General features: G+C 43.5%; 1 pseudogene; it reads left to right on the top strand.

Annotated features, from left to right (window-relative positions):
* Positions 1-10,389: 10,389 nt before the first annotated feature.
* LOC126426885 (5S ribosomal RNA) lies at positions 10,390-10,507 on the top strand (annotated as a pseudogene).
* Positions 10,508-12,820: the final 2,313 nt, after the last annotated feature.

Here is a 12,820-nt window from a genome sequence, read left to right on the forward strand (position 1 = left end):
GTACCGCTAGGTTGACAATGCTCGGACATACTGTGGTTAGCACTCTGATTCATCATAGAACTTTTAAAATCACTCCATTCATTCTCTCATTCATTCAGAATGGAACGTAGGAAGAAATGTGGATTAATGAAGTATTATGCAAGCCCGCCCGGTTGGCCATGCGGTGTATCGAACGGCTTTCGGGGCGGGAAGGAGCGCCTGGTCCCCGGCACGAATCCGCCCGGCGGATTTGTGTCGAGGTCCGTTAACCCGGCCAGTCTGTGGATGGTTTTTAGGCGGTTTTCCATCTGCCTCGGCGAATGCGGGCTGGTTCCCCTTATTCCGCCTCAGTTACACTACGTTGGTGATTGCTGCACAAACAAGTTCTCCAAGTACGCGTACACCTCTACATCTACATCCATACTCCGCAAGCCACCTGACGGTGTGTGGCGGAGGGTACCCTGAGTACCTCTATCGGTTGTCCCTTCTATTCCAGTCTCGTATTGTTCGTGAAAAGAAGGATTGTCGGTATGCTTCTGTGTGTGCTCTAATCTCTCTGATTTTATCCTCATGATCTCTTCGCGAGATATACGTAGGAGGGAGCAATATACTGCTTGACTCTTCGGTGAAAGTATTTTCATGAAAATTTAACAAAAGCCCGTACCGAGCTACAGAGCGGCTCTCCTGCAGTCTTCCACTGGAGTTTATCTATCATCTCCGTAACGCTTTCGCGATTACTAAATGATCCTGTAACGAAGCGCGCTGCTCTCCGTTGGATCTTCTCTATCTCTTCTATCAACCCTATCTGGTACGGATCCCACACTGCTGAGCAATATTCAAGCAGTGGGCGAACAAGCGTACTGTAACCTACTTCCTTTGTTTTCGGATTGCATTTCCTTAGGATTCTTCCAATGAATCTTAGTCTGGAATCTGCTTTACCGACGATCAACTTTATATGATCATGCCATTTTAAATCACTCCTAATGCGTACTCCCAGATAATTTATAGAATGAACTGCTTCCAGTTCCTGACCTGCTATTTTGTAGCTAAATGATAAGGGATCTATCTTTCTATGTATTCGCAGCACGTTATACTTGTCTACATTGAGATTAAATTGCCATTCCCTGCACCATGCGTCAATTCGCTGCAGATCCTCCCGCATTTCAGTACAATTTTCCATTGTTACAACCTCTCGATACACCACTGCATCATCTGCAAAAAGCCTCAGTGAACTTCCGATGTCATCCACAAGGTCTTTTATGTATATTGTGAATAGCAACGGTCCTATGACACTCCTCTGCGGCACACCTGAAATCACTCCGTTGAGAATGACATGCTGCGTTCTGTTATCTAGGAACTCTTCAATCCAATCACACATGGTCTGATAGTCCATATCCTCTTACTTTGTTCATTAAACGACTGTGGGGAACTGTATCGAACGCCTTGCGGAAGTCAAGAAACACGTCATCTACCTGTGAACCCGTGTCTATGGCCCCCTGAGTCTCGTGGACGAATAGCGGGAGCTGGGTTTCACACGACCGTCTTTTTCGAAACCCATGCTGATTCCTACAGAGTAGATTTCTAGTCTCCAGCAAAGTCATTATACTCGAAAATAATACGTGTTCCAAAATTCAACCATTACTCTACCACTCAAACATAGGGGTTACACTCGTCTGGTGTGAGACATTCGCTGTTGGGTCCACCGGGGGCCGAACCGCACAATAACCCTGGGTTCAGTGTGTGGCGGCGGACGGGTGAAATGGACTGCGGAAGTCGTCGTGGGGTTGTAGACCACTGCAGCTGCGCAGGGACGGAGCCTCTCCGTCGTTTCTAGGTCCCCGGTTAACATACAATACAATACATAAGATCATTATGTAAGATATAAACACATTTTCTCGCACATCCTTCCTGCAGAGACTCGCTACTATGGTAAAAGTGTGAGATTTAGTGTGACTGAAGCGTTAACGACAAGCTCGGATATTCTAAGTGCCAAATCGTATGAAATTGTCACAGTCGGATAGTAACAAGACTCCCAGAATCTCGCAGGCCGTACCTTCATACTGCAAGTTAAGTGAATGAAATAACACGAGTTCATCCAGAAATTTAGTTAGATCGTTCACCGTCCCGCGTAGGGAACGAAGAAACAAACTAACAGTGTCAACAAAGTCCGTAACGAAATAGAACTGCCATCAGAACCAGCCAGCCACATCAGAATATAAATGGGAATATTTTAATTCTCATAGCTTCAACCTCTTCATCTATGTATCAATGAGTATACGTGTGGCACGTAAATAAAACAAAAGAGGTGAAGGTGTTTGAATTGTATTCGGTCACTGACACCAACAGATGCCTCTGATTAGCACATCAGCACAAGAACACGTGATTTTTATATTACGTTATCTGATATGCACTCCAGTAATTTCCTTTTTTTCCTTGGCATTCATTACACACTTGCAAGAGGTTAAATTACAAGAAGGGCCGACGTTTAATAATAAAATATAGTAGATCAATGATCAAGAAGAATGGATATTTATTCTTCATAAACATATATTGCCTTCAGTCTTTACAAGAAGGACAATAAGGATGGCTACATCCAATTAAAAGTAAATAAGAAGAGAAATGACTTATTCCAATCTTTTGGTCCCGAAAAATAACTAATGTCATTCATTCGTTAACATTTGGATGCTTATAAGACGCAGCTTGCCTGATGTACACAGTGGATAGAGCAAAAACAACTGACCAAATCTCTCTAACACCCGAAAATTAAGATGCTAGGTTTTTGTCGTAGATCTACAGGGAATCTATGAGTGTTCAACTGTCACAGCCGAACTGACTGGAGTAGAAACTTAGTGAGTAAAGGCGTATTACCGATCAAATATAGAACTGGTAAGAAACACCTTAATTTCTAAATATTTACAGCGAAACGGAACTCGCTTTGTATGTTTGGTACTTACTCTATTCCTAATTTTGGATACTGCAGTATGAAGCATGCTTTTTTTTTTTTTTTTTTTTTTTTACTATATGCTAACTGGATTACACATGGCAAGTTTTGTCTATGAGTGCGAGGTCCAACAATGAATGAAAATCTTTTAACTAGGAAAAAATATTTCCCATTACAGGGCCATCGCGAAAATCCTTTCATTTAACCAACTGAGGATTAGCTTTGGCTGCCTGAAGAGCCACGTGGTGTGACCATTGACAAAGGATCAAGACTATAACAGAAATCAACGCATTAAAAACACACGAATGCCGAAAGACATGTCTACATGAGTTTTACTAACGAAAGAGTTTAAATTAAGAGTAAATTAATGCACGATATGAAATAATGTTCGGTAAATCTCCAGTACTACAGCACGCTTCTTACGTGACTCATCCTCACTTTACACATTATTCTAATTACAACAAGTGTGATGAAAATTCTTGACTTAAATACAGGTAATTTTTTCTGATCAAGCTATGTCTGACGCAAAAAATACTGCAGGTATTTCACCATATAGTTGAATACTGAAGCCACTGAAGGTAGTAATTACTGTTAGACGTCTGGTGATTTCTTAGCTTCGCCCTTATCCGTATCCGAGAAATACATTTCATTTCTGGAACTATCATCTACTACGTTGATAACGAGTGTGTCAACAACAGAATATACGAAGCCACCCAGGCGCCGCATTTGGTCGTCTGTTGAGCGCCAGCGTTCGGAAACTTAACAGTCTTATTATTTCTTGCGACAAATCGCTTAACTTGGCTCCAGAGCAGTTCTGTTAGGTTCATATTGTAACGGTACAACGACAAATGTAAAAATGCAGCATTTGTATGGTGTGTTCGATGCTGTGAAAATGATTGTTTTTCAGGTTTCTACGACAGTTACCACTCTGGTTCGTAAGAGACTACATCTGTGGTATAAAACAATGGACATAGTCCAAATAAAGAGTATTTGATTTCTCATTTTTGTCCTAAAGGCGAAATTGTTATGTTTTCTTAATATAAGCATCGTTTATTAAACTAACAATCTTTCACAAGATATAGACAATTAAGAATTTTTGTTTCAAATGAAAACAAGAATTTCGCGTCCAATATGTAATTAGAAACAAGAGACGTGCATTATTCATAAAGCAAAATACTGATGAATTTTACAATTACAAGGTGCAGGTATTTCAGATCGAACCAAAAAAGAAAAAAGATAACTAAGTCGAGTTTTGAACCAGCGAACCATGAACAGCAGCTCACTCGCGATCTATTACGCTACCGATTCCGCTATACATCCAGCAGGCATTTGGATTTCAGCTGTATCAAATACTGTACCTCGGAAAACTTCAAACCCATTTTTTCTGTAACTTTATGAAAAACATTAAAAACGACCTATTTCTCGCCACTTTTTAGCCGTGTTTCAGAACGTAGGAGGAAGCAGCATCAGCTATTTTCATACAGTGCGACAATCAGAGGTCAACAGTACAGAGGCTGCGACTGTACACCACTTTTGAAATAAAACTACAAAAAAATGGTGCAAATGGCTCTGAGCACTACGGGACATAACTTCTGAGGTCATCAGTCCCCTAGAACTTAGAACTACTTAAACCTAAGGACGTAACTAACATCCATACCAGAAGTAGGATTCGAACATGCGACCGTAGCGGTCTCAGGGTTCCAGACTATAGCGCCTAGAACCGCTCGGCCACTCCGGCCGGCAAAATAAAACTAAATCGTGATTGGTACATTAGTATATCTTGACGTTTCATTTAACGTAACTTAGTAATAAAATACCTAATACACAAGTAGGACCTGCTTCCAACAGAATAACAAAACGAACTGACGTGTGCTGCGGATTCTGAAGAATCATCGCGTTTGTATTTGGTTGCATAGTCCACAACTACCAAAGCACTGTAACGTTGCCACAGCTCATACGTGACGGACCTGACTCTCCGGTTTACTGCTTAACGTTCGAAGCACACTACACTATTGGCCATTAAAATTGCTACACCAAGGAGAAATGCAGATGACAAACGGCTATTCATTGGACAAATATATTATACTAGAAATGAAATGTGATTACAATTCACGCAATTTGGATGCATAGATCCTGAGAAATCACTACCCAGAACAACCACCTCTGGCCGTAATAACGGCCTTGATACGCCTGGGCATTGAGTCAAACAGCGCTTGGATGGCGTGTACAGATACAGCTGCCCATGCAGCTTCCACACGATACCACAGTTCATCAAGAGTAGTGACTGGCGTATTGTGACGAGCCAGTTGCTCGGCCACCGTTGACCAGACGTTTTCAGTTGGTGAGAGATCTGAAGAATGTGCTGGCCAGGGCAGCAGTCGAACATTTTCTGTATCTAGAAAGGCCCGTATAGGACCTGCAAGATGCGGTCGTGCATTATCCTGCTGAAATGTAGGGATTCGCATTTATCGAATGAAGGGTAGAGCCATGGTGGGTTGTAACACATCTGAAATGTAACGTCCACTGTTCAAAGTGCCGTCAATGCGAACAAGAGGTGATTGAGACGTGTAACCAATGGCACCCCATAGCATCACTCAGGGTGATACACCAGTATTGTGATGACAAAAGCACGCTTCCAATGTTCGTTCACCGCGATATCGCCAAACACGGATGCGACCATCATGATGCTGTAAACAGAACCTAGATTCATCCCAAAAAATGACGTTTGGCCATTCGTGCACCCAGGTTCGTCGTTGAGTACACCATCGCAGGCGCTCCTGTCTGTGATGCAGCGTCAAGGATAACCGCAGCCACGGTCTCCGAGCTGATAGTCCATGCTGCTGCAAACGTCATCGAACTGATCGTGCAGATGGTTGTTGTCTTGCAAACGCCCCCATCTGTTGACTCAGGGATCGAGATGTGGCTGCACGATCCGTAACAGCCATGCGGATAAGATGCCTGTCATCTCGACTGGTAGTGATACGAGGCCGTTGGGTTCCAGCACGGCGTTCCGTATTACCCTCCTGAACCCACCGATTCCATATTCTGCTAACAGTCATTGGATCTCGACCAACGCGATCAGAAATGTAGCGACACGATAAATCGCAATCGCGATAGGCTACAATCCGACATTTATCAAAGTCGGAAACGTGATGGTACGCATTTCTCCTCCGTACACGAGGCATCACAACAACGTTTCACTAGGCAACGCCGGTTAACTGCTGTTTGTGTATGAGAAATCGGTTGGAAACTTTCCTCATGTCAGCACATTGTAGGTGTCGAGACCGGTGCCAAACTTGTGTGAATGCTCTGAAAACCTAATCATTTGCATATCCCAGCATCTTCTTCCTATTTCGAGTCTGTAGCACGTCATCTTCGTGGTGTAGCACTTCTAATGGTCAGTGGTGTAAATACAACGACTTACTCAGGATTATTTACTGGATGGAACTTTGATCAAAAGCATGTTATTGGATAGTATTTACGACTCGTGGAGATGCCAGTTGACAGAACGTATGTAACGGTACGAAGGCATCGTTTCAAAATGGCAAACTCCTACAGCGAGTTTGCGTGTTGTGAGGGCTGTCACAGTATATATCAGAATACAATTACTGAACTATACAAAAAGAACAAGCTACGGAGTGTATACACTTTATTCAACATGTAAACTTCACTACATATATTCGAATTAAGTTATGACATGTTTGATGTGCCTGCCATCATTGGCGATGATGTGGCCCAGGCGAAAAACATGACCCGCTAAATTGTCGGATCATCGATGCTGTCGATGACCTCCTGAATGGCTGTTTTCAGCTCATAAATGGTTTTCGGGTTGTTGCTGTACACATTGTCTTCAACATAGCCTTACAAAAAGGGGTCGCTTGTGTTCGAATCCGGAGAATACGGTGACCAATCGAGGCCCATGTCGGAGGCCTCTGGGTACCCCACAGTCAGAATTTGGTCCCTAAAGCTCTCCTCCAGGCATCACTCTTGCTTCGATGGATCGCGCTCCGTCTTGCATGAACCACGTCTTGTCGGCATCAGGATCACTTTCGATAATGGATATGAATCATCTTCGAAAAGCTTCACGTACCGTTCGGTGATCGCCGTGTCATCAAGGAATATCGCACAGGTTAGTCTGTGACTGGATATCCCACATCGAACTGTCACCTGTTGAGGCTGAAGATACTTCTCGATCGCGAAATATGCGTATTTTCAGAGTCTCAAATGGGCCATCCAAATGAACATGGGCTTCATCGCTAAACCAAACCATAAATGTGCATACTAATTTCCTTCATGCCTCACTGCCAACCGTGCAGGATGAACGTCCTAACGCAAACTTTTCAGAAGTTATGGCGATTTTATTTCATATAGTTCAATAATTGTCCCCCTGTATCACGAATCACGAAACTGAATGGTTCATTGTCCCAACACTAGACCATAAAAGGTTTGTGTATTACACTAAACTAACAAAACGGTAGACTCGACGGAACTTCGATGCAGAATTTTGTGACTACAAAAGATACACACACACACATACACACACACACACACACACAAACACACACACACACACACACACACACACACACACACACACGTTACAGTCCTTCGTACTTTGTGTAACAGCTTGCAAATGAGTATACAACTTTAGAAGGAAAATGTAAACAACAACTGCAAGTCGCAAAGACCATGTACACTGAATACATTAGCTTAAAGTAGATGTACTGATATTAAGTGATAACCTAGATTGTCAGTTAATATTTAGAATTAATGCAGTTTCTATCGACAGCATTCGGCCCACGGGAAGAGTCTGGGATGATATGTTCTAGTCAACTTCTCCGTATGTTCTACATAAACTGTCAAATATCTCGCCAAACCAGCTCTGGAACTCAAATAATCGGTGCTCTCTGAGATCCCGCAGTAGTGATTTCAGGGTTTATAGGTGATGCGTAACATCGTATCTATTCTACAGAATAAAATAAGGAAGATAGTGACTCAGAATTCATTTTCCGAACAGTGTTGCAGATTACTACTGAAGGCTGTACATAGCTGCTGAGCCGTGCTGCGGCTTGCGTTGGTGCTGTTTGTGTCAGAGGGCAGTTCGGTTGGGGACTCAGGAGGAGCGAGGTCGGCGCAGTGCGACAACACTCCGGGACCGCTGCCGGCGCGCATGGACTGCCGCATCGAAGGACTCACGAGGGTGCACGACATCGTCGTAAACCGGATCCTGCAGACTTTGAGTGCATTCCGATTCAAGCAGAAAAACCTCCATCATTGTGAGACCTCGCGATTCTCCAGTGATTTGCGTTCGTGTTACTGCTCGTAGTGTTGCCGAGGCGGAGGGCAGCGAGTGGAGTACTTGGGGAAGGCGGATCTGACAAGCTTTCCTGCACCTCTAATCACTATCTATTGCTTTCAGTGTATTACTATTTGTAAGTTCAACCAGCGGTACTTTTCCTGCCTCGTGACCGCTAACGTCACAGTTACTGGCCCTGGGGTTTAATGAATGTAACGGCAGTGTATTTTTCCTCGCCTTGCCGCTGCTGTCCGGTGAGGCGTGTAGTTTTGACAGCTTTCTTGATTTTACGTTGGTTGGCGATTCTTCTACTCTGGTGGTAGTGATTCCTTTCTCGTTCGGGGCGCTCTAAGCGCAGTATTCCGCGGGCGGAGTCCAGACCGCCGGTTCCGGCTTTGGTGTATTTTTACATCCTTGCATTTGGTTTATTGGACGTCAGGTAGTCTGAGCAAGATCATCATTAGTCATTCACTTGACTGCCACTAGTCTGAGTTACCATCTTTTGAAGTGAATGCAAATCTTGGCTGCCTATCTCATCTCTCGCGAAAGTGGTTTTTCTTTTCCGGACCTACTCAGAAGTCGATTCCTGGTGCACCGTCTGTGACTGGCCCTTTTATATGCTGTTTTATTGTACGTTCCTAAATTTTTTATACAATTGCCATTCTTGGCGTTACAGCGGGTTTAAATGATTGTGCTACCAAATTAACCATCATTTTGTCTCACCCGTTTGGTGATTAGTTGCCTGTCTTTTTAAATTAACCTTTTTTATTGCATTGCTGTTTTACAGTATGTTTGTTGACTTTTTTTTATAATTGCCGTTCTTGGCATTAAAGGCCTTCAGATGTGACTGTGGTTACTTGTCTTAAAATTCTAATTGGGATCACATTGGCTTGTCTTTAAGACATTGTTCGCTGTGTCTGTATTTTATGGTCTTGTGGTAAATTCTAACGCACTGAGTGCACTATTAATTACGCAGTTGTTTATTCCTTCATTAATAACGTGTGATATCTTTATTTATTGCTGAGCCTGGAATTACCGTTTTAAAGTAAAAGTGTTTAATTGCAAAAGGTAACCAATAGTAACTGATTACGTTTCCGTTCACAATCGTAACCAAGTCCTGTATTCCTTGACTGTTGGGTTCCAGTTGCTGAAGCCGGTAATTATAAATCTGAAAGCAGTGAGTGTCTGCGATATAGTATATGAAGAAAAAAGATTTTCTATTCAGATATGGTTTTCACCTAATAGACCATAGTGCCATATTTAACAAAAATTTAGTTAGTCGAATGGTGATATACGAATCACTTTTCCCAACCTGGTAAATGAATTAGTGATCTTTCTGAATATATTGCCTGACGACGGTATAAGGTAATCTACATCTATATGTACATAGATACTCTGCAAGCCATTGCATGCAAACTGAGCGAGGGAAAAATGACTGCTATATACCTCTGTATACTAATTTCTCATAACTTATCTTCGTCGTCTCTACGAGCAACGTATGTTGTCGTCAGTACAATCGCTCCTCAGTCAAATCTAAATGCCGGTCTTTAAATATTGTTCCTCGAAAAGAACATCTCCTTTCCTCCTTTAATTCCCATTAGAATTCTCGAAGTATCTCCGAAACAGTAGCGTGTTGTTCGAACCTGCCGGTAACAAATAGAGCAGCCCTACTTTGACAGATGGCTTCCTTTAATCCAACGTGGAACGGATCCCAAACACTCGTGTAGAACTCAACAATAGTTCGAACTTGCGTTCTGTATGTGCTTTCCTTTACAAACGAACCGCACCTTACGAGCATTCTCCAAATAAACGGAGTCGACCATTCGCCTTCTCTACCACAGTTCTCATACGCTGTTCCATTTCATGACACTTTGCAACGTTACTCCCAGATATTTACACAATATGACTGCGTCAAGTAGCACACTACTAATGGCGTATCCAAATATTACGGGTTTGTTCTTCCTACTCATCCCCATTAACTTACATTTTTCTAGCTGAAATTCGTCGCACCAACTAGAAATGTTGCCTGTCATTTTGTATCTCCCTACAGTCGCTCCACGATGACACCTTCCCATACACCACAGCATCATCAGCGAACAGCCACAGGTTGCTACTCACCTGTCCGCCAGATCATTTATGTATATAGAAAATAACAGCGGTCCCATCACACTTTGGCAACGGCCTTGCCGCAGTGGATACACCGGTTTCCGTCAGAACACTGAAGTTAAGCGCTGTCGGGCTTGGCCAGCACTTGGATGGGTGACCTTCCGGGCCGCCATGAGCTGTTGCCATTTTTCGGGGTGCACTCAGCCTCGTGATGCCAACTGAGGAGCTACTTGACCGAATAGTAGCGGCTCCAGTGAAAGAACACCATCATAACGACCGGGAGAGTGGTGTGCTGAGCAAACCCCCCTCCTATCTGCCACCTCACTGAGGATGACACGGCGGTCGGATTGTCCCGATGGGCCACCTATGGCCTGAAGACGGAGTGCTTTCCTGGGGATTTCCTGAGAGTACCCATTTCTCTTATAAACACTCTCTGCCGAGGACAACAGACTGTGGCCAATAACTTATGAAGTCCTCAAGCTACTCATAACTTGGAAGTATTCCATACGACCCCACCTTCGTGAACAGCCTACAATGGGGCATCCTGTCAAATGATTTCCAGAAATTTGTCGGTTGACCTTCATCCATAGTTCGCAGTATATATATATATATATATATATATATATATATATATATATATATGCTATATGATGTCCCTGTTTCTTGGCTCAGGGCCGTATATGGTAAAATATTACATGTGGCGATGAACTGCAGCTCGTGAACGTTAAAAAAACCGACGAACTGTAGGGACGTATTCCTAACTCGAACTGGAGGAAAAAAGGTTCTGTGAATATGTATCCGTAGCCACGGTGGATGGTTCTGACAAATGAAAGTTCCTCTGGTCACTTTTTGTGTCTTCTTTCTGTGTTGCAGGCTGTGCAACTGACGCAGTGTAATGTAAACAGCAGTCTGGTAGCGTATTTATGCCGGTGACAAGCCAAGTTTGCGTAAGGCCAAGCAGATGGAGAAGGTCCAGAGGAAAAACGGCTGAAATTTGACAAGTAGCCTCACAGACACCAGCCATATCACACTACACTTCAACCACTTTTTGGGCGTTTACATGATCATGGGTACCTTCAGACGAACGTGCAGGGAGATGGTAAACTGGGCGATATCAAAATTGGAGGGTCGGGCTCTACAGAATATCGAGACGAACTCTAGGACAAGCCTCATGCAAATCGCCCATAATATGATGAATGCCAAAGTACAATTATGTGCGTATTTCAAGGCAGTGCATCCCATGGACTCCGCTTTCATCATCTGTTGTGGCACGGATGCGATGCAGTTCTGTACTGTGTTCTGGGACGATTTTTTTTTTTTTTATTTGCAATCACACCGCCCATCTCCGGCCACATGTTCGTATGTTCTTTTTTCCTCCACTTTCAGTCAAGAATCCATCCCTGCAGTTTGTCGATTTTATTAATGTTCACGCAGTATAAAGACTGAACAAGCAACCACCTGACAGTCATCAGTTGACACTTGATGTCTCTGGAAAGTATTTTATTACACTCTGATTTATAATATACACTGAAGTGGCAAAAGTAATGGGACAGTGATATGGACAAAAAAATGGCTCTGAGCACTATGGGACTCAACTGCTGAGGTCATTAGTCCCCTAGAACTTAGAACTAGTTAAACCTAAGGACATCACAAACATCCATGCCCGAGGCAGGATTCGAACCTGCGACCGTAGCGGCCGATATGGACATATAGGGACGGCGACAGTATGGCGTACTCTGGTACAAAAGGGCTGTGCGTTTGCGGAGCTGTCATTTGTACTCATATGATTCACGTGAAAAGATTTCCAACGTGATTATGGTTGAGAACTAATAGACTTTGAACGCGGAGTGGCAGTTGGAGCTAGAAGCATGGGACACTCCATTTCGAAAATCCTGAGGAAATTCAATGTTCCGAGATCTACAGTGTCAAGGGTGTGCCGAGTTACCAAATTTCAAGGAATACCTCTCACCACGGACGACATAAAGTTAACGGCCTTCACTTAACGACCGAGAGAAGTGCCGTTTGTGTAGAATTTCCAGCGCTAACCGACGAGAAACACTGTGTGAAATAATCGCAGATATCGATGTCTACATCTACATCTACATCTATACTCCGCGAGCCACCTTACGGTGTGTGGCGGAGGGTACTTATTGTACCACTATCTGATCCCCCCTTCCCTGTTCCATTCACGAATTGTGCGTGGGAAGAACGACTGCTTGTAAGTCTCCGTATTTGCTCTAATTTCTCGGATCTTTTCGTTGTGATCATTACGCGAGATATATGTGGGTGGTAGTAATATGTTGCCCATCTCTTCCCGGAATGTGCTCTCTCGTAATTTCGATAATAAACCTCTCCGTATTGCGTAACGCCTTTCTTGAAGTGTCCGCCACTGGAGCTTGTTCAGCATCTCCGTAACGCTCTCGCGCTGACTAAATGTCCCCATGACGAATCGCGCTGCTTTTCGCTGGATCATGTCTATCTCTTCTATTAATCCAACC

Source organism: Schistocerca serialis, chromosome 1 (assembly GCF_023864345.2).
Source record: "Schistocerca serialis cubense isolate TAMUIC-IGC-003099 chromosome 1, iqSchSeri2.2, whole genome shotgun sequence".
Taxonomy (NCBI): Eukaryota; Metazoa; Arthropoda; class Insecta; order Orthoptera; family Acrididae; genus Schistocerca; species Schistocerca serialis.